The sequence below is a fragment of the Stenella coeruleoalba genome, assembly GCF_951394435.1.
Source record: "Stenella coeruleoalba genome assembly, chromosome: 2".
In the NCBI taxonomy this organism is placed as follows: Eukaryota; Metazoa; Chordata; class Mammalia; order Artiodactyla; family Delphinidae; genus Stenella; species Stenella coeruleoalba.
Window position 1 is genome coordinate 138,410,137 of NC_137147.1, and position 27,145 is coordinate 138,437,281.

The window sequence follows — 27,145 nt, forward strand, 5'->3', positions numbered from 1 at the left end:
GGTTTATTCCAGGAATGCAAGGATTCTTCAATATACGCACATCAATCAACGTGATACACCATATTAACAAACTGAAGGAGAAAAACCATATGATCATCTCAATAGATGCAGAGAAAGCTTTCGACAAAATTCAACACCCATTTATGATAAAAACCCTGCAGAAAGTAGGAATAGAGGGAACTTTTCTCAACATAATAAAGGCCATATATGACAAACCCACAGCCAACATCGTCCTCAATGGTGAAAAACTGAAACCATTTCCACTAAGATCAGGAACAAGATAAGGTTGCCCACTCTCACCACTCTTATGCAACATAGTTTTGGAAGTCTAGCCACAGCAATCAGAGAAGAAAAGGAAATAAAAGGAATCCAAATCGGAAAAGAAGAAGTAAAGCTGCCACTGTCTGCAGATGACATGATACTATACATAGAGAATCCTAAACATGCTACCAGAAAACTACTAGAGCTAATCAGTGAATTTGGTAAAGTAGCAGGATACAAAATTAATGCACAGAAATCTCTGGCATTCCTATATACTAATGATGACAAATCTGAAAGTGAAATCAAGAAAACACTCCCATTTACCACTGCAACAAAAAGAATAAAATATCTAGGAATAAACCTACAGAAGGAGACAAAAGACCTGTATGCAGAAAATTATAAGACACTGATGAAAGAAATTAAAGATGATACAAATAGATGGAGAGATATACCATGTTCTTGGATTGGAAGAATCATCATTGTGAAAATGACTCTACTACCCAAAGCAATCTACAGATTCAATGCAATACCTATCAAACTACCACTGGCATTTTTCACAGAACTAGAACAAAAAATTTCACAAATTGTATGGAAACACAAAAGACCCTGAATAGCCAAAGCAATCTTGAGAACGAAAAAAGGAGCTGGAGGAATCAGGCTCCCTGACTTCAGACTATACTACAAAGCTACAGTAATCAAGACAGTATGGTACTGGCACAAAAACAGAAAGATAGATCAATGGAACAGGATAGAAAGCCCAGAGATAAACCCACGCACATATGGTCACCTTATCTTTGATAAAGGAGGCAGGAATGTACAGTGGAGAAAGGACAGCCTCTTCAATAAGTGGTGCTGGGAAAACTGGACAGGCACATGTAGAAGTATGAGATTAGATCACTCCCTAACACCATACACAAAAATAAGCTCAAAATGTTTTAAAGACCTAAATGTAAGGCCAGAAACTATCAAACTCTTAGAGGAAAACATAGGCAGAACACTCTATGACATAAATCACAGCAAGATCCTTTTTGACCCACCTCCTAGAGAAATGGAAATAAAAACAAAAATAAACAAATGGGACCGAATGAAACTTCAAAGCTTTTGCACATCAAAGGAAACCATAAACAAGGCCAAAAGACAACCCTCAGAATGGGAGAAAATATTTGCAAATGAAGCAACTGACAAAGGATTAATCTCCAAAATTTATAAGCAGCTCATGCAGCTCAATAACAAAAAAACAAACAACCCAATCCAAAAATGGGCAGAAGACCTAAACAGACATTTCTCCAAAGAAGGTATATAGACTGCCAACAAACACATGAAAGAATGCTCAACATCATTAATCATTAGAGAAATGGAAATCAAAACTACAATGAGATATCATCTCACACCAGTCAGAATGGCCATCATCAAAAAATCTAGAAACAATAAATGCTGGAGAGGGTGTGGAGAAAAGGCAACACTCTTGCACTGCTGGTGGGAATGTGAATTGGTTCAGCCACTATGGAGAACAGTATGGAGGTTCCTTAAAAAATTAAAAATAGAACTACCATATGACCCAGCAATCCCACTACTGAGCATATACTCTGAGAAAACCATAATTCCAAAAGAGTCATGTACCAAAATGTTCATTGCAGCTCTATTTACAATAGCCAGGAGATGGAAACAACCTAAGTGTCCATCATCGGGTGAATGGATAAAGAAGATGTGGCATATATATACAATGGAATATTACTCATCCATAAAAAGAAATGAAATTGAACTATTTGTAATGAGGTGGATGGACCTAGAGTCTGTCATACAGAGTGAAGTAAGTCAGAAAGAGAAAGACAAATAATGTATGCTAACACATATATATGGAATTTAAGACAAATAAAATGTCATGAAGAACCTAGGGGTAAGACAGGAATAAAGACACAGACCTACTAGAGAATGGACTTGAGGATATGGGGAGGGGGAAGGGTAAGCTGTGACAAAGCGAAAGAGTGGCATGGACATATATACACTACCAAACGTAAGGTAGATAGCTAGTGGGAAGCAGCCGCATAGCACAGGGAGATCAGCTCGGTGCTTTGTCACCACCTAGAGGGGTGGGATAGGGAGGGTGGGAGGGAGGGAGACGCAAGAGGGAAGAGATATGGGAACATATGTATATGTATAACTGGTTCACTTTGTTGAAGGGCAGAAACTGACACACCATTGTGAAGCAATTATACGCCAATAAAGATGTAAAAAAAATAAATTATAACTCTAGGTCAATGGACACACAATGTATAAATAAGTAATTTTTGACAATAGCAATAAGAGGGAGGTTGGAGCTATATAGGAATAGTTTTTGAATACTATTGAAGCTATGTTGTTATGAATCCAAACTAGTTTCTTATAAGTTTGAGATCAATATAGCCTTAATCTTCAGGGTTAAGGAAAAGAACTAAAAAATATACAAAAAATAAAACGAGAGGGGATCAAAATAGGACACTAGAAAAAATAAACTAAACACAGAAGAGGGCAGTAATGGAGGAAATGAAGAACAAAAAAGATATGATTTTTTTTTATGAAAAAGAAAACCTTACCTATGAATAGTTATTTTAAATGTAAATGGTTTAATTCTTCAATCAAAAAGCAGAGATTGGTAGAATAGATTTTAAAAAGTGATCCAATTATATATTGTCTACAAGGGACTCACTCTGGATCTAAAGACACAAATAGGTTGATAGTGAAAAGATGGAAAAACACATTCCATGCAAACAGTAACCAGAAGAGAGCTGGGGTAGCTACACTCATATCTGACAAAATAAACTTTAAGTCAAAAATAGTTATGAGACAAATAAGGACATCATACATTGAAAAATGGGTAAATCCAACATGAAAATATGTCAAACGTAAACATATGAACCTAACATATATCTCCAAAATATATGAAGCAAAAATTGACAAAATAAGATGAGAGAAATGTTCTATAATAATAGCTGGAAACTTTCAAAAATATCTCACTTTCATAAAGAAAAACCAGGCAGATAACCAATAACAAAATAGAGGACTTGGGCTTCCCTGGTGGCGCAGTGGTTGAGAGTCCGCCTGCCGATGCAGGGGACACGGGTTCGTGCCCTGGTCTGGGAAGATCCCACATACTGCAGTGAGAGGCCCACATACTGCAACAAAAAAAAAAAAAAAAAAAAAAAAGACTTGTTGAACAACACAATAAACCAACTAGACCTAACAGATACATACAGAACACTCAACTCAACAACAGCAGAATAGTGCATTCTGGAGTACTCTTCTCAAATCCATGTGGAACATTTTCCAGGATAGAAACACAATAGAGAGAACCAACAAAACCAAAAGCTGGTTTCTGAAAAGATCAACAAAATCGACAAACTTTTAGCTAGACTAACTAAGAAAATAAGAGAGAAGACTCAAACTATGAAAATTAGAAATTATTATGCAGCATTACTACTGACCTTAAAGAAATAAACAGTATTATAAGAGAATACTGTGAACAACTGATTGTGAACAAATCAGACAACCTAGATGAAATGGATGGATTCCTAGAAAGACATGATCTACCAAAATTTACTCAAAAAGAAATAGAAAATCTGAACAGAACTATAACAAGAGATTGAATCAGTAATCAAAGACCTCCCAATGGGAGAGTGGCAAAGATGGCTGAGTAGAAAGACCCTGAGTTCACCTCCTCTCACAAGCACACCAAAATTACAACCATCTGCAAAACAACCATTGATGAAAAAGAATGGAACCTACCAGAAAAGGTCTTCTACAACTTAAGACATAAAGAAGGAACCACAATAAGACAGGTGGGTAGGAGGGGTGAACTCACAATATAATCAATTCCCATACCCCCAGGTGGGCAACACACAAACTGGAGGATAATTTTATTGCAGAGGTTCTCCCACAGGAGAGTTCTGAGCCCCACAACAGGCTCCCCAGCCCAGGGGTCCTGCAATGGGAAGACAAGCCCCCAGAATATTTGGCTTTGAAGGCCAGCAGGGCTTTAATTTCAGGAGCCCCACAGGACTAGGGGAAATAAGAGACTTCACTTTTAAAGGGCCTACACAAAATCTCATATGCACCAGGATGCAGGGCAAAAGCAGTTATTTAACAGGAGCCTGAGCCAGACCTACCTCCTGGTCTTGGCGAATCTCCTGGAGAAGTGGGAGATGGTTGTGGCTCACCCTGGGGACACAGACACTGGTGGCAGTCATATTTTGGAACATTCTACCACATGAACGCTGCCATCCTGGCTCATTATTGCTAAGACCTCGCCCCACCCAACAGACTATAGGTGCCAGTGCTGGGATGCTTCAGGCCAAACAAGTAACTGGGCAGGGACACAGCCCCACCCATCAGCAGACAGGCTGCCTAAAGACTTCCTGAGCTCACAGCCACCTCTAGAAATGCCCCTAGACACAGCCCTGCCCACCAGAGGACCAAGACCCAGCTCTACCCATCAGTGGGCAGACACTGTCCCTTCCCTCCAGGAAGCCTGCACCAACCTCTAGACCCACCTCACCTACCAGGGGCAGACAACAGATGCAAGAAAACTAAGATCCCACAGCCTGTGGACCCAGCCCACCCACAGCAGCCCAGACTCTACCCTGGAACGAGTTGGGCCCTGTCCACTTGCAGGCCAACTCAAGCTTCGGGACACCGCAGACCCCAAATTCAACTGTGTCAGGACCCCTGCCCCAACAATCTGAAATGAACTCTGGGATCCCTGGGCTCTGCAGCCAGACTCCAGCACTAACCCCAGGACCTGGCTTCACCTGCCAGTGGGTTGGCAACAGCTCCGGAGTCTTCAGGACCCTGCTTCCGCCCACCAGTAAGCCAGCACTTTATACCCACTAGGATGGCTATAATTTCAAAACCAAAAAGAACAGCTAGGATGTAGAGAAAGTGAAACCTTCACACATTACTGGTGAGAAAATAAAATGTCATAGTTGCTATGGAAAATGATATAGTAATTCCTCAATAAGGTAATCATAATTTCATATTACACAGCAGTATCATTCCTAACTAAATACATCCAAAAATTGAAAATAGGTGTTTAAACAAAAAAATTTACAAAAAGTTTATAGCAGCAGTATACACCATACCCAAAAGGTGGAAATAACTAAAATATCCATCAATGAACAAACAGATAAACAAAATGTGTTATATCCATACATGGAAGTATTGTTCAGCCATATAAAGGAATGACATGGTGATACATGGTATAAAATGGATAAAACTCGAAAACAATGTGATAAGCGAAAGAAGACATAAAAGGACACATGTTGCATTATTCTATTATATGAAATATCCAGAATTGGCAAATCCATGGAGACAGAAAGTAGATTAATGGTTGTCAGGGGCTGAGGGGATAGGGGGAATGGGGAATGATTGTTTAAAGGGTACAAAGCTTCTTTTTGAAGTTATAAAATGACTGTGACTAGATAAGGGTGATGGCTGCACAGCACTGTTAGTGTATTAACTTTCACTGATTTGCACGTTTAAAATTATTAAAATTGTAAATTTTACGTTATGTGTATTTTACCACAATGATGTTTTGAATGACCCAGAACTGCCACAGATATTAGAATTAAGATCGAAGGACAAAAAAAAAAAAAAAGATAGAAGGACATTAAAATCGTCGTTATAACCACATTCCACGTATACAAAAAGTTTAGCAGAGACATGGAAGATATTTTTTAGATAGAAATTTTAGAAATGAAAAGTACAGTGATTAAGATGATAATACACTAGATGAGATTAGCACAGAATAGACAATACAGAAGGAAAGATTAGTGAACCTGAAGGCACAGGAACAGAAACTACCTAAAAGAAAGAAAGAGAAAAAAGGAATTAAAAAAAAAAAAGAACATAGGTAAACCACTGAACTTCAAGTGGCCAAATATATGGGTAACTGGAGTCCCCAAAAGGGAGGAGGAAAATATATTTTAAATTTGCAGAAATAATGGCAAAACTTCTCAAACTTAATGAAAATTATAAAGCTAGCTAGGGTTTTATAGCATATATAAAAGTAAAATTGATGATAAAAATAGCATAAAGGCCAAGAAGGGCCTTATAAACTAGCTCAACAAAACCCTACCACACACACACACACACACACACACACACACAAAACTGCATCAACATACATCATAATCAAATTGCCCAAAACTACTGATAAAGAGAAAATCTTAAAAGTAGCTAGAGGAAAGAAGACATGTTATGTACAGAGGCATAAGAATAAGGACAGCACCAGATTCACAGAAACAACATAAGTGAGAAGACACTGGAGCAACATCTTTAAAGTACTAAAAGAAAAAAAAATCAACATAGAATTCTATACCCAGAAAAATTATCTTTCAAAAATGAAGGCAAAAGTAAAGCAACCATACACCAATAATAATTTTTAAAAAAGAGAAAAACAAACAAAAATGAAGGCAAAATAAAAATATTTTCAGACATTCAAAAGTGAAAAGAATTCATCACAAGCAGACCCACATTACCAAAAATGTTAAATGAAATCCTTCAGACAGAAGAAAAATCTTGATACAAATATGGATCTACATAAAGGAATGAAGAACACTAGATATGGTGATTTCAAAGATAAATATATATTAATATTTAAGTCTATTTAAAAATAACTGACTGCTTAAATAACAATGTACTGAGGGTTTATAACATATTTAAAAGTAAAATTCATCCTAACAATAGCATAAAGACTAAGAAGAGAAATGGAAGTATACTTTTCTAAGGTTCAATACTATATATGAAGTGGTATAATATTCTTTGAAAGCAGATAAAGATGTATACTATGAACATTTATGTACTATAAACCCTAAGCAAACACTAAAATAACCAAATAAGTAGTTATAGCTAATAAGGTAACTGATGTGATCAAGAAGAATCATAGAAAATACTCAACTAATACAAAAGAGGACAGGAAAAAGAGGAATGAAGGAACAAAGAACAAATAGGACAAATAAAAAACAAATAGCAAGATGACAGACTCAAATATAATCACATCAATGATCATATTAAATGTAAATGGTCTATACACTCCATTTAAAATATAGATATTATCAGACTGGATTAAAAGCATGACCCAACTAGAAGGTGCCTACAAGAAATTCTTTAAATATAAAGACACAAGTAGGCTAAAAATAAAAGGATGGGAAAAGATATACCAGAAAAAAAAAAAAGCTATAATGGCTATATTAATGTAAGACAAATTCTTAAGGACTACAACCAGGAATAAAGACAGTCATTTCATAATGATAGGTGAGTAATTTCATCATAAAAACATAATAATCTTAAATGTTTATGCCCCTAATAACAGAGCTTCAAAATACATGAAGCAAAAACTGACAGAACTGCATAAGAAAATAGACAAATCCACAATTATCCAATACTTCTCTCTCAAAAACGTATGTAACAGGGCTTCCCCGGTGGCACAGTGGTTGAGAGTCCGCCTGCCGATGCAGGGGACACGGGTTCGTGCCCCGGTCCGGGAAGATCCCACATGCCGCGGAGCGGCTGGGCCCGTGAGCCATGGCCGCTGAGCCTGTGCGTCCGGAGCCTGTGTTCCGCAACGGGAGAGGCCACAACAGTGAGAGGCCCACGTACCGCAAAACAAAAACAAAAACAAAAACAAAACAAACAAACTTATGTAACAAATAGGCAAAAAGACAAAAACTAGAAATGAAAGCATGGATATAGTAGATTTGACAACACTATCAATGAACTTTATCTGACTGACATTTCTAAAACACACTACTACCCAATAGCAGAAGAATACACATATTTCTCAAGAGTACACAGAGACCTTATGAAGAGAGACCATATTCTAAGAAATAAAACAAGTCTAAATAAATTAAAAATGATTCAAGTCGTGCAAAGTATGTTCTCTGACCACAATGTAATCAATTAGAAATCAATAGCAAGAAGATTATAGGCAAATCCTCAAATATCTGGAAATTAAAGAATACCCTTCTAAATAATTCATGGATTAAAAAAGGGGGGTAAACTAAAAGGAATTATTAAGTGAATGAAAAGAAAAGCAAAACACATCAGAATTTGTGAGATTGTGCTAAAGAGGTATTTAAGGAGAAATTGACAGCAATGAATGCTTGCTTCTACCTTTTAGAAACTAGAAAAAGAATAGCAAAGTAAACCCAAAGTAAACAGAAGAAAGGAAATAATAAAGATCAGAGCTGAAATCAACAAAACAGAAAATAGAAATAATAGAGAAAATCAATGAACTCGAAAGCTAGTTCTTGAGAAGAGTAATAAAATTAGTACGCCTCTAACGAGAATGATCAGGAAAAAGAGAAATACACAAATAACCAATATCAGGAATGAAAGAAGAGACATCATTACAGATTCTACAGATACTAAAAGGATAACAAACCATGATAAACAACTTTATGCCAATAAATTTGACAACTTAGATAAAATAGACAAATATTTGCAAACCACTTATATGACAAAGAACTCATATCTAGAATATATAAATAACTCTCAAAATTCAAGAGTAAAACACCAAAGATTCAAGTAAAAATGAGCAGAAAACATGAAGAGACATTTCACCAGAATGGATATACAGATGGCAAATATAATAAGTTCAACATCATTAGTCATCAGGAAATGAAAATTAAAAACATAATGAGATACCACTACATATCTATTAGAACACCTAAAATAAAAAACAGTGACAATACCAAATGCTAATAACAAAGATAGAAAAACTAGAGCTCTAATACAATGCTGACGGGAACATAAATTGGTACACCACTCTGGAAAATGGTTTGGTAGTTTCTTAAAATACACTTAACACTTTCTTAAATATATTTACCATACTACCCTGGAATTTACACTCCTAGACACTCATTCCAGAGAAATGAAAACTCATGTGCACACAAAAACTTGTATACAAATGTTGACAGCAGCTGTATTTGTAATAGCCAAAAATGAAACTGCTCAACTGTCCATGAGCGGGTGAAGATTAAACAAACTCTCATACATTTATACCATGGGATACTGTTCAGCAATAAAAAGGAACTATTGATACATGTAACAACTTGGATGGATTTCAAGGGAATTATGCAGAGTTTTTAAAAAGCCAGTCTCAAAGGTTACATACTGTATGATTCCATTTACATAATATCTGGAAATGACAAAACAGTAATGGAGAACAGATTAGTGGTTGCCAGAGGTTAGAGGATCTTTCTGGTGATGGAATAGTACTGTATCTCAATTGTGATGGTGATTACACAAATCTACACTTGATAAAACTGCGAAGAATTACACACACAAAGGAACACATGTAAAACTGGTGAAAAAGTAATAAGATCTGTGGATTGTACTAAAGTCGATTCCCTGGTTTTGACACTGTACTATAGTTATTTAAAATGTTACCACTGGGGGTTCCCTGGTGGTGCAGTGGTTAGGAATCTGCCTGCCAATGCAGGGGACACGGGTTCAAGCCCTGGTCCTGGAAGATCCCACATGCCGCGGAGCAACTAAGCCTATGCGCCACAACTATTGAGCCTGCGCTCTAGAGCCTGCACGCCTAGAGCCCATGCTCTGCAACAAGAGAGTCCACCGCAATGAGATGTCTGTGCACTGCAACAAAGAGTAGCCCCCACTCGCCGCAACTAGAGAGGGCCTGTGCGCAGCAACGAAGACCCAACACAGCCAAAACTAAATGAATAAAATTAATTAATTAAAAAAAATTAAGTGTTACTACTGAGGGGAACTGGATGAAAGACACATGGGACCTCTCTGTACTAATTTTGGAAGTTCCTGCGAATCTATAATTACTTTGAAATAAAAACACCTTTTCACAATACACTCTTCAAAAAAAAAAAAGAAAAAAAAAATCAAGAGGTATAAAAGTGTACACAATTAAACCAAATCAGTCTTACTGAGATCTCAGACTTCCAATATCCTAACTCTTTTCCAGACAAGTCTATGCACACAGAAACATAACTGTGTTTATTAATGTGTGAATATGTATGTTATTTAAACCCACACATACACAACTGTTTTGCAGTAATGTCAGCATACCATAAACATTGTCCTGCCACTTATTTTTTTCACCCAATAATATGTCTTATCATTTTATTAATAAGTAAAGACAACTTGCCCTGCAAAGAAACTGCACACATTTACATTCCTGCCTACAGTGTACGAGAGACAGTGATTCTATGCATCCTTGCCATTATTGAACATTTTAATCTTTGTTAATCTGGAAGGTGAAAACATGCTCTACTGTTGTTTAAATTTGCATTATAATAATATTATTATTATATACTAACGTTTGATACTATATGAAACCATAAGGTGTTGAGAATAAGTGAGGTACCCAACAGAAAGTTTTGCTATGGGGAATTATAACCAATAAAATTTTTTTTAAAGGTTGGAGTTGGAAAAGTCCTTACAGGATAGCTTGATTAAACTGTACTCAATACATGCTTTAATGCCTCAAGGACAGAATGTCCACACTATTTTCAGTTCAATTGTTAAAAACATCCTCATTACAAACCAGTACTTCCCTTCCTCTAACTTTCACTCATTGTTCGTAGTTCTACCCTCTGGGGATGCAAAAGATACGTTTAATCCCTCTTCCACATGCCATTCCTTCATGTGTTTCACAGAATCACATATTTGAGTCAGGAAGAATATTAAAGATCATTCAATTACCCAATTTGAAAAGCATTACCATATACCACACTAAAGTCTTCTTTCTTCCAGGCTGAAAACCTCAAATATGTCAATTATCGTGCAAGCATCTGTTTCAAGACACTGCTTCATTCCAATTACTCTCCTCTGAACACACTGTCTATCAATGTCCTCCTTAAAATGTGGCAAACAGAACTGACAGCACTAAGCTAAATGCAAAGTAGAAAAGGAAAATCAACTGTGTTTTGGACAACATGCCTCAAAATAACACTGTTAAACGGGTGTTAGCCTTTAGGGCAGTTATAATAAACCATGGACTCACCAACTTCAGACAAATAAGAAGACACACCCAGGCACACACCTGCTTTGAAAAAAAACCACACCTACACCTACTGCTGTTAACCCTCCTAGTCTCCAACCCTGTATTTGGGCAGATTTTTTAAAAAAAATATTCAATTATAGGGCTTTGTTTGTCCCTATCAAATATTAACACACCAAAAATAAAATTATCATAGGGACTTCCCTGGTGGTGCAGTGGTTAAGAATTCACCTGCCAATGCAGGGGACACGGGTTCAAGCCCTGGTCCGGGAAGATCCCACATGCCACGGAGCAACTAAGCCCGTGCACCACAACTACTGAGCCTGCGCTCTAGAGCCCGCGAACCACAACTACTGAGCCTGCATGCTCCAACTACTGAAGCCCGTGTGCCTAGAGCCTGTGCCCGGCAACAAGAGAAGCCACTGCAATAAGAAACCTGCGCACAGCAACAAAGAGCAGCCCCCGCTCACTGCAACTAGAGAAAGCCCGCGCATAGCAACGAAGACCCAATGCAGCCAAAAATAAATAAATAAATAAAATAATTTTTTTAAGTGTGAAAATAAATAAATAAATAAAATTATTATAACAAATATTTTCTTAGATACAGTCCACCGTTCTAATTATTAAAAATAAAGTGGGCTGGGGAGGATCCTGATTCTGTCACATAACGTACTAGCACTTCCTCACAATTCTGAGAATAACTTATGATAAACATCTTAACAGGACATGCGGGAAGATAGCATCTTGAGGCTCACCACTAAGAATGAACTGCAGTTTAATTTTAACATTAGCCCATTCATTAATCAATTACAAATCCACCTGCCTATGCAATTATCAACTACATTTCTGCATCTTTTCTAAAAAGACGTAATAAAAGGCTATCAAATGCTACCTGTATAACCTTTGGGGTCCCTTTCCTCATTTGTAAAACAGGACTAAATGAGGCAATCTATGTAAAGTGTTTAACCCAGTACCCAGCACAAAATTTAAAATCCAATAAATGTAGCTATAATTCTAGATATATTATGGCCAGAGCATCTCCTGATGTACCTACCAGTTTACATACCCTATAAGAAAAAAAGTGAGGCTAGTGTGGCATGACTTGTCCTCTGTGAACGCATGCTGGCTCCTAGTGATTAGTGTCTTCTTTTTGGGGTACCAAAAATATATGTGTTCAATAATCTGACAGTTTGTTCAGGAATAACACCAAGCTCACCATTTTATTATTATTATCTGCAACCTTTACTTCTTTTCCAAATTGTGTATCAGCAGCTAAAACACTGTTACACATAATACGTGTTCAAAAAAAAAAAGTTTGCTGAATTCCCCTTTAAAAAAATCAGGATTAATTTCTTAGTTTTGATAAATTTGCCATGGTTATATAAGATGTTAACATTAGGGGAAGCTGGGTGAAAGGCGTATGGGAATTCTTTGTACTTTGCAATTCTCCTATAAACATATAACTATTTCAAAATTAAATGTTTTTTTTTAAAGTCAAGAGGATCTTTTCCCACCTCTGGTAAATTCTTTCTTAAAACTACTCATATATTACCAACCACTATTAGGTGCAAATTCTTTAGCAGGCTTTACAGCCCTATAATTAATCTGGAATAGGAGACATGAATTCCAGCAAATAGGAACTCTCATAATACCCCTAACATATCCTGGCCCACACAGAGTTAGTATTCAGTAAACAATAGTCATCCCCAAATTTTATCTTTGGAAACATGGGCTTAAAAAAAAAAAAATCTATCCCCAAAGCAAATATCTTTTCCCTAAAGCATTAAAGCTCTGTAGAATCCAATTAAAACCTCTCTTATTGTTCAAATTACTTATTTAGCAGTGGCCTCCAAGTCAAGCTCAAAAAGACCTTTGATTGTATGAGACAAATTACTACTATATTATTAGCATGAAAATCTTTTAAAAATATGTTTTAAAATATTTTATATCATGGCTGATTGGTTTTTGAATTAGGTAAATAAGAGTTTAGGGAAATGATGAATTTCATTTATAATTATTCAAGCTCAAACTTTCACTGTTAAGCAACAAAGTCATGAAAATTCTGATACAACTGTACTTGCCAAAGAAATCCTAAAATATCTAAGAAGAAAGTATCTTGTTCCTAAATACCTCCAAATAGCTTTTGTACTTTAAAGAGTTTCTTTCAGGCATCAACTAATTTTCAAAAACTTGGCTTTCCTTTTTGGAATAGAACTACAGAATAGGTACTATAAACAGAAGTGCTATTGTCAAAGAATCGATCCAATAATAAAAAGAGCTAAGGCCACTTGTCTTATAGAAAATTACTGCCAAATGCTGCCAGACCCTGCTTTTCTTCCTTCTGGGCCAGTAGCCAGATACTAATCATTTTTAGACCCCTTCTAATTTTTAGTACACAGTTTAGTACACAATACCACATCTGAACTAGACAGTATTTTAATGAATGTTCTCCATAATTCGTCTTATGTTTTGGCACACACACATATGATTTACAATACCTTTGGAAGTACATATAAGAAACTGGTAACAGTAGTTGCCTCTAGGGCAACTGTTTGGGTCTTTGAATTTTGTAAGTTTTTTTAATAACTATTCAAGAAATTAATTTATCTATTAAAAGAAAAAACTAAAATAATAAAACATTAATTCCAGTTAAAACATTTTACCTTATAACATAATGCATGTGGTATTCTTTTAATATGTAACTTCAAAAAAAATTTTTGCAATGCTCTTCAGTTATAATCAAAGAAATACAAATTAAAGTCAGATCATTTTTGCTTATTAAATTAGAAAAGGGTTCTTTTTTAAATTTTTTAATTAATTTTTTTGGTTGTGCTGCACAGCATGCAGGATCTTAGTTCCCCGACCAAGGATCAAACCCGTACCCACTGCAGTGGAAGCGTGGAGGCTTAACCACTGGATAACCAGGGAATTCCCTAGAAAAGGTTTTTAAAACTAATACTGATATTGGCATGTAAAGTGGCATAAACTTTCTAGAAAGTAATGTGGCAATACCTAATTTTTTTAAGATCTTCTTGCCTTTTGACTCAACATTTTTATTCCTATCCTAAGAAAATAATCAAGTATGGAGAAATATTTATGCACAAAGACTTTCTTCAAGTGTTATCTGCAGAGGAAAAATATATTCAGTAATTGGGAATGGTTAAATCATTACACATCCGTTCAACAGAATATTATGCTGCTATTAAAAATTCGGTTTTGGGCTTCCCTGGTGGCGCAGTGGCTGAGAGTCTGCCTGCCAATGCAGGGGACACGGGTTCGTGCCCCGGTCCGGGAGGATCCCATGTGCCGCGGAGCAGCTGGGCCCGTGGGCCATGGCCGCTGAGCCTGCGCGTCCGGAGCCTGTGCTCCGCAATGGGAGAGGCCACAACAGTGAGAGGCCCACGTACCGCAAAAATTAAAAAAATAAAAAATTCGGTTTTGAAACAATTTTGACAAAGTACGAAAATTTTTATGATATAAATTCATGGTGGGAGAATAAACAGTATACAAATGAATAAATATATTCACGGAAGAAGGAAGAATGTGTACCATAATGTTAGCAATGCTTATATTTGAGCTGAGGCATTAGATCTTTGTCTTTAGTATTTCTCCACATATTTAAAATGAGTTCCTAGAACTTATAAAATAAGGGGGAAAAACAAGCTACACACACATTCCTAAGTTTATAATTTTGGAAGACTGATTGACATTTAAACAGCTGAAATAAATTAAAGCCTTCTAATTAATAACATTTACAAAAGCTGGTGACTAACTCAAATTACTATGTATCATTAAGATCATTCCTACCATATAATAAGCACTACCAGCTAGCTCATTTTTTAATCAATACAATAAAAAAGAAGACTTTGAACTATCATATGGTACAACATGGACAAAAATTAAATCCCATCAAACAGGGTTAAAAATGTAATTATGAGTTAAATTGTAATAATACTTATTATATATATATAATAAGTAATAAGGTCCCTGGAAGAAAAAAAAAGATTGAACTAACATATAACATCTAAATTAATAAACATAACCAAACTTTTCCTTTAAATGAACTGAATCTGCCACTGGGAAAAACAATAATTATTAATGAATGGGTAAACTATCATTGCTCAGACATTAATCTGTACAGTTTCAAATGTAGATGGAGTTTACCCCTAAAGATGATTTCCATCACTACTGCCCCCTCGAAAATCACAAATCTCACAAGGTCACTATTCTGCTTAGCACCCTTCAGTGGGTTACCGCTGCCTTAAATCCAAATTCTTTACATTAGTTGTAAGATCCTCCATGATATGGTCCTTGCTTTCACTCCCCACTCCTTCCTTCTCACTTGCTTCCTATGCTCTGGCCCAGTGGTTTGCAAAGTGTGATCCTTGAACCAGCGACATCTCTACCACCTGTGAACATGTTAGAACTCCAAACTCATGAGCCCCACTCCTACCGGGAGATTCATATTCACACTATAGCTTGAAAACCACTGCTCTAGCCCTCCTGAATTGCCTGCAGATACCCAAATCTGCCCTGCTCTCTCTCTGCAAAGACAGCTCCCTACTTACAGTGCTTTTACCCCATTCCCTACCGGGCATCTCATCCACCTTGTTTCCTACTCATCTTTCAAGTCTTAGCTTAGAAATCACTTCAAAAGGGAACTGAAAACTTTTCCAGAATTAGAAAAATATTTCTCATGATTTCTTCTATTATTGTAGGGGTTCTCATTTGCATTCTTCACCAACTAAAGCCATTTCTAAAATTTCTTAAGACCATCAAAGAAAGCCTTTGCTTGACATATCCCAAAACATAACTTATGCATTGGTATAAATGATTTCAAACTGTACAGAATAGTAAAAAATATATATAACGTACAGTAGAACCAAACTGTCAAAAAGAAATGACTTTTTTAAGTTGGGAAAATATAGAAAAATAGCCAACCAGTTCTGAAATTCACACCTTAAAATTAATTAATTTGAATTTCCTCTTTTCTGGACATATTTCTCCCATCTTCTGGAGAAGGGGCATCAACTAATAAAGAACATGATTTTTAAAAAGAGGCTAATCAAGAGGAAAGAGAAATGTGTACAGCCTGGATAAAGTTAAGTGCTACATGCTTTAAGTCAGATATAAGAACAAAAGCATGGACCAGAAGCTGTTCTCCAATATCTTTAATAAGTTTGAGATAATCTCACAGTACATGATGAGTTAATAATTTATCTTCAGTCATTTAATGATCATCTATCATGTGCTAAGGACCACATGGAATTAAGAATTATGTGTATGTATCTATATATCTATATCTATATGAAGATGAGGTTAACTTCTAGTTTTTTAGCCAAGAAATGAATCTTTATGCCCACAAAAAGACAGGTACAAAATTGTTCTTAGCAGCTTTGTTCCTAAGAGCTAAAACCTGGAAATGGCTCAAATGTCTATAAATAGTACAATAAAAAATATATACTCACACAATGGAATACTATACAGCAATGAAAAAGAATGAACTTCTGCTAGCTTAAAAATTGATTTGATTCCATTTATTGCGTTGGCCAAAAAGTGCCTTCAGTTTTTAAGTAAAACTAAAAGACACATTTTTCATTTTCACCAACTTTATAGAACAACTTTAAGAACTTTATAGAACAACCTATTCACCCTTTTGTTCCACTACCTTCTGCCATTTTTCAGGCAACTTCATAATTCTATCTTCCCAAAACTTTTCAGCTTTTTGAGCAAAGAACTGTTCCAGGTGCCTTTTACAGTCTTCCAGGGAATTGAAATTTTTTCCATTAAGAGAATTTTGTAAAGATCTAAATAAATGGAAATCCGAAGGTGCAATGTCTGGTGAATATGGCGGATAAATGAGAACTTCCCAGCCAAGCTGTAACAGTTTTTGCCTGGTCATCAAAGAAACATGCAGTCTTCTATTATCCTGATGGAAGATTATGCCTTTTCTGTTGACTAATTCTGGATGCTTTTCATCGAGTGCTGCTTTCAGTTGGTCTAACTGGGAGCAGTACTTGTTGGAATTAATTGTTTGGTTTTCCGGAAGGAGCTCATAATAGAGCCCTTCCAATCCCACCAAATATACAACATCACCTTCTTTGGATGAAAACCGGCCTTTGGTGTGGTTGGTGGTGGTTCATTTCGCTTGCCCCACGATCCCTTCCATTCCACACTATTGTACAGTATCCACTTTTCATTGCCCGTCACAATTTGTTTTAAAAACGGAACGTTTTCATTAAGTAGAGAATCGTATGTGGAAATACGGTCAAGAAGGTTTTCTTTGCTTAACTTATGTGGAACCCAAACATCAAAGCGAAGAACATACCAAGCTGGTGCAGTGATTTTCAACACCTGATTTGGATATTTTGAGTACGTCGGCTATCTCCCGCGTGGGATAACGTTGACTGTTCTCAATTAATGTCTCGATTTGATTGCTATCAACTTCAACTGGTCTACCTGATAGTGGAGCATCGTCCAGTGAGAAAACTCCAGCACGAAACCACTTCTGACATGTTCGATCAGTCACAGCACCTTTTCCATACACTGCACAAATCTTTTGTTTCAGTTGTGTTTTTACCCTTCTTGAAATAATAAAGCATAATAGGCCGAAAATGTTGGCTTTTTTTCTTCCATCTTCAATATTAAAATGGCTACACAAAAATTCACCAATCTTGATGTCTTTTTTTAAAGGCATGCTGATATACAGCTGTCCCATAAAATCTAACAAAATTGTTTGAAATGAAGTTAAAGACAGCTAAGTGCTACTAGAGCCATCTTATGGAAAAAAATTGAACGAAACTTTTGGCCAACCCAATGTATGAAGTTTAAGAAAAAGCAAAACTAATCTACTGTGATGGCGGTCAGAATAGTGGTTACCTTTGGGAAGTACTAACTAGCAGAGAGTAAGGAAGCATGCAGAGGTCCTAGAAGTGTTCTATTCTTGGTGTGGTTGGTGATTACATGCTTACATATGTAGAAATTCATTGAGCTGTTTATGATTTCTGCACTGTATACAATTTAAGTCCTAGAAAAAAAATTTTTTTTTAAATAGAAGAGAAAGTTCCTCGTCCTCCATGCCAGCCAGCAAGGAAGGAAGGAAGGAGAGAGGTTAGATCAAACAATCTTCAAGTTTCTGTTTTAAAGTTCGATTGTCTTATTCATTTAACAAAAATGTAAGCACCTACTTTGTAAAAGGTAAAATGTGAGCACCTACTTTGTATCCCCTGGGTGCTGGGGATATAGCACTGAACAAAATGGGTAAAAATCCCTGCTCTAATGGATCTTACATTATAGTAGGGTTAGAAAGATAATAAAAGCAGTGTGTTGGACTGCAGAAAAGCACAAAGAAAGAAAGAATGCAGGGAAGAGGGATAGGAAGAGTATGTATGGGAGGGATGCTGTAATTTTAAACAAGGTATCAGTAAAGGCCTTTCAGAAGGGGTGATACTTTAATTCAGACCTGAAAGAAGGAAGGGAGCGAGACATAACAGATATCTGAAAGAACAAGTTCCAGGCCTTCCAAAACAGCAAGGAGGCCACTGTGGCTAAAGGGAAGTGAACAAGGGTTAGATTAAAAAAAAATACACACACACACACACACACACACACACACGGCCAGATATTCTTTTCTCCAGTCTTTCCCTCCAACTCCTCGTTTAAAGACTAACTTAAATCAAACCTTTTCTACATAGAAACTTCTGCAGCCACTAGCCCAGTCCACATTTACCTTTATCTTCTGAGCTCCTGGAGCTGCATCACTCATGGCATCTTTATATACTGCCTTGCAATTAAATACTTACTGCCTCCCACTCCCAATAAACTGAGCCTCTTCAGGGCAGTGACTACATTTTATGCTTTTTTGTATCCCTGTTAGTTAGCCCATGGTTGGCATGTAAATGGTTACTGGTCAGAATGTTGCTAATAACTTTAGTAGGCAGAAGATTAGTAAACTGTGAATAGATTTTTAAAAAGAAAAAAGAGAAAGGAAAGAAACCAAGACTAGGGAGCTACGTGAGTGAAGAGGCACTGAGGCGTCTCCATGTGTCATGATCCAAAGTCTGGATTTTCTCTGAGCCATGTCCTTAAGACTCTGAGATCCTCAACATCACTTTTCTAAAAGCCACTCTAGGCTTTTTTCCTGGGGGGAACATCAGGCACCTGGTTTCCTTTCAAATAATGGTTTTACAACACCAATGGTCATAACTAGCTTAACAACAACAACAAATCTTAACCAACTACAAAGCTGTGTGATCTTGAGCAAGTCATTTAACTCTTCTTGTGTATGTCAGTTCCCTCATATGGTAAATGTAGGAGTTGGATTAAGTGGTCTCTAAAGTCCAATCAATCTCAAATCCTCTACTTGAGCTTTTTTTGAAAAAGCTGAATAGATAAACCTCACAACCTACTTCTTCAATTTATAAAATGAATAAAATATCTATTAATAATTTTAAATACACTGAATAAGAACTCATATTCAGAAAGCACTGTAGTATTTTGAAAAAGCATACAATCTGGAGTAAGACAGACCTGGATCTACATAGCCTGCTTCTTAGTAGATAATAACCCTGAGAAAGTTACTAAATTTGCAGGATTTGTTTTGAGAATTAAAGGTAATGTATGTAAAGCAACTATTAAGCCACTATAAAATCCCATACACACTGGCAACAATCATTTCCCATACAGAAAGCAGCCAAGGTAAAATATCTACTAAATCACTGATGTCTAAGATCTGAAATACTCAAACTAGTTCATAATTCTGCTAACAACTTTAGATACAGGGATTAGTGGTTGCCTCAAAATTCTGCATGACTTTTCTGCAAGTTTATCAGAGTAATCCCTAACTCCTACAGTGCTGACAGTCTCTTTTCTTAAACATGAGGATAAGAACTACAGATCTAATGTCAGTTTGCGGTCATAGGGGCAGAGAATAAGATAATGTAGAAAGCCCAACGTTTTAGAAAAATAGGACAAGACTGAGATTTGGGCTTAACTCAGACATTATGAAGATATTAATCTTGGCACTGAGAGTTCAAATCTGTAATGAGAGCCAACTGTGTAAACTAAGCAATAGATAACTCAATAAGTAATAAGACAAATATACATTGGCTTTTGAGTCCAGGAAGAGAGAGACATACATAATTACAGCATACTAATGAACATAAGAGAATGAAAGAACAAGATACAGAGAGTGAATACCTAGTGGGGCTGGAAGAGTGAGGACCAGAGCACACAGAAGACTCAAAAAGCAGACAGCGCTTAAGTTGTATCTTGAAAAATCACTAGACTCTGTCAGTAAGACAGGAGAAGGAAAGGCATTCTAAGCAGCAGGGAGAATATATAAGAAGGCTCTGAGTCAGGAAAAAGTATGGCTCTTTCAGTAAACTGATGTTATTAGTACAGTTGGAGCTTGAGATGTATGGTGGGAGAAATGCAGGAGATGAGCCCGATGATGAAGGGCCTTGTAACCATAGAACTAAATACTGTAGGTAAGGGAGAAGTATGGGTTTTAAGCAAAAAGCACTGAACATATTTGCATTTCAGAAAAATCACATTGGCAGCGGTGTAAAGGATAGATTAAACGGGGTCAACCACTAGAGACCTCATTCTACACACAGAGTTCAATAAGGACATTACATTATCATATAGATACTCTATTACAGAACCAGGGGTCAGAAGCAAAAATAATAATGCTTTAACAGATAAAGCTAAATTACCAAAAGGAAATCATTTACCTTCATGAATGTATATTCTTGAATTAAATATTTCCTATATATCTTAAAATAGAAGAGGCTCTAAAATTAGGTATGATATATAAAAATTACATGGAACTAGTTGTACCCTGAGAACTAGCTACTCTTGTAGCATCTATCCCTTTTTGTAAATATAATACTGTAGATCCGCAACATAAAAACCTTGGAATTGGAATTTATATTGATTACTGACAGGGACTTCTCTTTCTTTAATTTTATATATACGGAAACTGAGGCCCTGAGAAACTAAGGAATCATCCAAGGTCAGATGGTTAGCAGCACAGTTAAGACTGGAATTCACGTCTTATGATTTCCTTTCTAGAAACTGGCTTAGTACGTCATATTTATAATTTCAGAATCTTGAATGATAATCCAAAAGACACTGGTATTGTCATTTTCAGCAGTGTAATAATGAACTATAAAACTATTTTTGTTTCATATGCCTCACAAGAAAAACATCTATTAAGTGTCCATATGTCTGACAAAAAGAAATCCCATCCTGAAATCTGTGCCACAATAAAAACACCTCCTGCCCCGCCACAAAAACACAACCTATTCTTCTCTAGGGAGTCTAAAAACTTCCTTTTTCAAACGCGGGAAACAAATTTGAAATAAGAAAGGCCTAAGATTAATTTATCTTTGTATAATTAAAGATCCAACATCTTTACCATGTTTTAAGATTTAACTTGAGCCTCAGTCTTTTACTTATTCTGTTGTGCTCCCCTCCCCACCCCATTCCTATAATTTTACATACCTGAAATACATTTTTCCTTCACTAGTACGCATAGTAGAAGTGGCAACACTGACAAAATGCCTTATAAATACAGTACGTTTCACAAATTTGCATAGTGACCAAAATTTTAATTTTTAGACTTCTCTAATTTACCCTTAAGTAATGTCTGCTCACTGAAATAAATTCAAATAGTATAAAAGCATATATTAATAACTCTCTTCCATGCCTTTGCAACTCTCTCCTGAAGAATCCCCCGAACACTTAAAAGTCTGATGTTTATCCTTACAGACTTTTTTTATGCTTATATAACAGAAGGTGCTAATCCTCAGAGTCAAAATATATTTAACACTCAAACTCTACTGATCATAATTTAATCTCTATTAATTCAGAAGGTAGATCGTTATCTTGCCTGGTTTCTGGTTAACATGACAGACATCAATTATATTATCATTCAGAGGTTATTTTTTTTTAAGTGAGCAAAACCCCAACTATCCTGTTTATTTCTTCCTTATCAGCATCTCAATTATTTTATGTATTTATTTTATTTATTTGTTGTCTTTCTCTCTCTTGATATAGGTTTCATGAGAGCTGGAATCATTGTGCCTCCATGCTGTGACACTTAGCAGACAATCAAATATTTTTTGACTGATCAGTATGTTTACTTAGAAATTATGAAAGTTGCTTTTTAAAAAGTTACTGACATCTGCTTAATTTTTCATTGGCTTTCAAACATAATGAGGAAAAAAAGATCTGCTTAGAGTTTTTTTGGCTGTGGTTCCAATCAAATATCTGCTCAACTGATCAGTTTTGATAGTCAAAACTATCTTATAAAATTCAATCAGGCATTTTGGTTCGATCAGGAATTTGTAACCAAAACAAAAACCAAAAACCAAAACAAAAACTTTCAGAGAGTTATGCATTGCTATGCAGAATTCCCTTGTTTTTTTAAAATGATTACAGAAGTCAAGTATTAAGTAGATTATCACTAATGTTTCTGGTTCTAAGATCAAAAGAAATGTCATTAAAAAAAAAACTGTCACTAAGAAAAAGAGTGAGGCAGGCAAAGTTCTCTGCTTTGGCATACTCAAATTTGTCTGTTTATCCCAAATTACAGAATTACTGTGAGTACAGTTTCCACTGCCTGCCACAGACAGACTTCACTTACGGGCCTCTATGATAAAGGAGCTATCTAACCAGAAGAACTGTCAAGCAAAGGAACAGACTGTCTGACTTAAACATAAAAAAAAAAAACAAAAAAACCCCCCACATACACATATACATAGGTCATTTTATTTGAATTCCACCTAAGTCTGGGCTAGTTACCAAGGACTCTGCATAGGAGTCAAGACTAACTGTACCTTCACAATAAAACTGTTAAGCAGGATTCTCTAGAAGAGCTGTTAGCCATGCTTACAAGTCTCAAATGACGCTTCTGCAGAGCTCTAGCTTTGGAACTTCGAATTCCAATGCGTTATTTGGAAGCTGAACTTGAAGTTCCCCCTCTCCACAAATGCTTTTCAAAGGACAGGGAGAAGCCAGAACACACTTCCCAGCACTGCCTGACTGCCTAACACTCGAGCAAGACTTCAGGACAGACCTAATAATGCAGGATCAGCAAAGCAGACCACCTAGGAAAGGAAGCCAAAACTTCACAGCCTTCCCTATCCTCAGCGACTTCCACGCTGACCCGGAGGACACTCGCCCCCTTAAGAATCTACAGTCTACATGCCCACTTTAAGGTGTTGCCTGCCACTCTCCCGCTCCCAGAGCAGGGAGACCAGCACGCCTCCACAGGGATCCCGGGACAGAGAGAAGGAAACTGCAGAACAAACCCACTATTTCTCCAACTAGGCAACAACACGGATCAATCCTTCAACTAAGCACTGAGTAAATCTCATCTAGAAAGAGATTTGTTCCAGGATGCTGACCAGCCACAGACTGTGTACTAGGCTGGCTCGGGATGTCACCAGAGTCCCCTTCCCGCCCCGAGCCGACCCAGCGCCTGCAGAGCCGCGCCCTCCCTTCGAGATCTCCCGGGGACCCGCTAACTCGCCCAGTCTCCCCCGAAAAGACTGGAGGCCGTGCCAAGTTACCGCCCCCCTCTGGGCAAAGCAGAAACCCCAATAAAGACGCTGGTCTCCGCTGTAAACCCTTCCGTCCCCAGCAGCCCACCAAGGCGGTCCCGGCCCCTGCAGGACGCAGATACATCGCCCTCTCGCCCGGAGACCCCGATAAACAGACGGAACCCCAATACACTGCTTCTTTATCCCAGGAATGCGAAACGAGACGCCCACTCTCGCTCAAAGGACCCCCAAAACCTCATGGATCTGCCTCTTCAGAGACCTAGGACCTTCCTAAACTGAATCCTCTGCCCCCAAAGAGCCTGAGATCGCGATAAAAGGACCCCTTGTCCCGGAACCGCGCTATACCACCTCAAGGAACCGAAGGGTCCTGATAAATCTCCTTCGACCCCGAAGACCCGGGACCCAATCTGCTGCCAGCCACCACCACCCCAAGCCGGAAAAAAACCCGGACCCCCATTAAACCGCCTCCTCACCCCGAGGAGCCCTGGCACCCGCTACACCGCCCTTGGGCGCCCGCACCCGGATCCCACCCCACTGCCTCCTCGACCCCCGCACTCACGAACCCCTCCAAGCCTCGCGCCCACCAGGCAGCGCCGCGCTGCCCGCGGAGCCGCCCCCGTCGGGAGCCCCCCTGCCCCGGCTGCTCCGTGTCCCCGCTCCCCGACCGCTCCTCAGCGAAGACGAGCTCTGGGCTTCCTCACCTGGGTAGCGTCGGAGGGCAAGAGGACCGGGGAGCCCTCAGGAAGAGAAAGAGGCGGCAGAGAAGGGGCTGCCCAGGCCTGCGTCTGCCGGAGCTCCAACCCCTCCGCGAGGAAGCGCTTGTGTGAGGAGAGCCCTCCCGCTCCGCGCGCAGCCGGGAGACGGAGCCACAGCCGTGCCCACCGCTCTTCCCGCGAGATCCCAGCCACAGCGAGGGGCGGGGCCCCGGCGAGGGGCGGCTGCAGAGGATCGAGTGACAACCCCGAGAGCCTGTCTGCGGCGGGGCAGGAGGCGGGACTTGGAGCCTAATACTACCAATCGTAAAATAGGAAAGGTGATTCGCCTACCGCTTTTCTTCTCCCTCGCCCCTCATCAATAAACTAGGCAAAAGGAGCAGTGACCTTAAGTAGTCACGGGCAGAGGGACGGTATCTTGGATGGAGAGGTTTGGCTCGTGTCTGGTCCTAGTCAGCCTCCGTAGATATACCTGGTTACGGAAGAAGGTGGTTTTCACACCGCCGTGGACTGGGGCGCTGTTACCCTCGGTTACCGCGCGGCCTGAAGTCCTCAAGAGGTTCGCCTCTTCCTGGTTGAAGGCGCACCCTCCTCGGGTTACCCAGGTCTAAACCTGTTTTCCCCCCATCGGGGCCTCTCCTCCCTCTCCACCTCGAACAGGGCGCCATTGTTGAGATGCCAGTGTTTTCCCAACCCCTACTAGGGACGTCTGGTCTGACAAAGGACACCCTTCTGATTCGTGTTTATTTCTACTGAAAGCCTTCTAGAAGAGTAAAAAGTAAATCTCAGTCACCATTATAGCAAATTCCGAAATTAAATGAAAAGTTGTATTTCTGTGGACCCCAGTGTCTGGCACACGCAGGACACTGAATAAATGTAAAAGGAATGACTGAAGAATGTGATATTTAAATACAGTCCTCTCTCAGTATCCTGGGGTATTGGTTCCAGGACCCCTGCAGATACTAAAATAGTGGATACTCAATTCCCTCATGTAAAATGGCAGTAGTATTTGCATATAACCTACCTCCCATACCCTTTAAATCATCTCTGGATTATTTGTAATACCTAATACAATGTAAATACTATGTAAATAGTTGCCGGTGCAACTTTTTAGAACTTTCTGGAATTTTTTTTCCTGAATACCATGATTGGTTGAATCCACAGATATGGTGGCCAACTATGTATGAAATCTGAACCCACTCCAGAAAATTTGGGCTTTCCTAGCCTTTCCTCTACAATGACAGCCAACCTTTTTCACCCTTAGGCCCAGTCTCTTCATTATTATGCCTATCCTATAGCCTTCATTCGTTCCCTGTCCCACAGCAAGAAGTGTCCTTTCTCCTCATCAAGGTTAGTCCCTGCACCTGTGCACTGGATCACAGCCATTCCCAGATTTTGATGAATCAACTGTCCTTCCCTTGTTACCAATTTTCCCCTCTAATCTAGCTCTTTTCTCCCACAAACACAGTCTCCTCCATGCTTTGAACAGAACAAAACTAACCTCCTCCACCCTTTCAAACTACTCTACCACCTTTCTTCTCAGACTCAGTGCTTAAGGGACATGAAACTGTATTTGCTGTCTTTACTTTCTCATCTCTTGTTTTCCCCACTGCAATGCTGCTTACACCCACACAATGGGCTGATCTCTCAGTGATCACAAAAGACCTCTTTCCTCTTTCTATTTTGGGAGATCTTTCCCAATGACCATATTGCAGCCTTTGGACAACGCCAGCCATCTCCTCCTTTGGTACCTGCCTAACTGCTTTCTCCAGATTCTCTAGCTACTCTTCTGATTTTTTTTTTTTAATCCTCTTTCCTCATTCGAAAACTATTGCATATTGGCATCTCCTTATCTTACAGCCATGCCTTGTGCGTAATAAGAAAAGTGGTTTCCACACATGGTTCCACACTTTGAGTGTCAATAGGTGGCTCAGACAGAAGCTGTTGGAAGAATCCAGAGGGAGGAGACACGACCATGAGGCTGGGTCTTAAAACAGTAGTTGGCCCATACAAATGCAGAGCAGACACAGAGGCTTTTCAGAGAAAAAAAATTGAGTGAACCTGAGCACAGAGGAAAGGATGTAGGCCGAGCCTGGCTATGGGTGCACTAGATTGGTCTACAGAGGATTCCTGCAGAAGAGCAGTAAAAGGTAAGTTTAGGGAAGAACCAATAGTAAAAGGCCTTAAAAACCAGGCCAAGTTGATTCAACTTGATTCTGTATCAAATGGGAAGCCAGAGCCAACCCTAGCATTTGTAGGGCCCACAAAAGGCAACACATGGAGTTCCACATATCAAATGTCTAAATATTATGTAAAAATTATAAAACAAGCTAACAAATTGTGAAGTTAAAAAATATATCCTTTTGCTTTGACAAATTTTCCTAACAACTTGGAAGGCCAGGTTCGAGCTTAGGGTTCTGGGACTTTTCAGAGTTCCCTGCTTGGAACAGAGAGAGCTGGCCCACACACAGAGCAGTCTTCCCCCCTTTTCTTCCCACACCCAGTTCACCCCCCACTCCATGGGTACCCCAGCCCACATGTCCAAGCTCCATTCCCACTTTTCCCTCTACAAAACTATAATTTCTTAGCCACTC

General features: G+C 38.4%; 1 protein-coding gene across 1 annotated transcript in view; it reads right to left on the minus strand.

Annotated features, from left to right (window-relative positions):
* Positions 1-24,729, minus strand: part of GLCE (glucuronic acid epimerase) — a 129,376-nt gene extending 104,647 nt beyond the window's left edge. The window contains exon 1 of the mRNA XM_079912275.1: positions 24,540-24,729. The gene's annotated coding sequence lies outside the window, so the exon portion shown is untranslated. The remainder of the gene's footprint in view (positions 1-24,539) is intronic.
* Between the last annotated feature and the right edge of the window lie 2,416 nt (positions 24,730-27,145).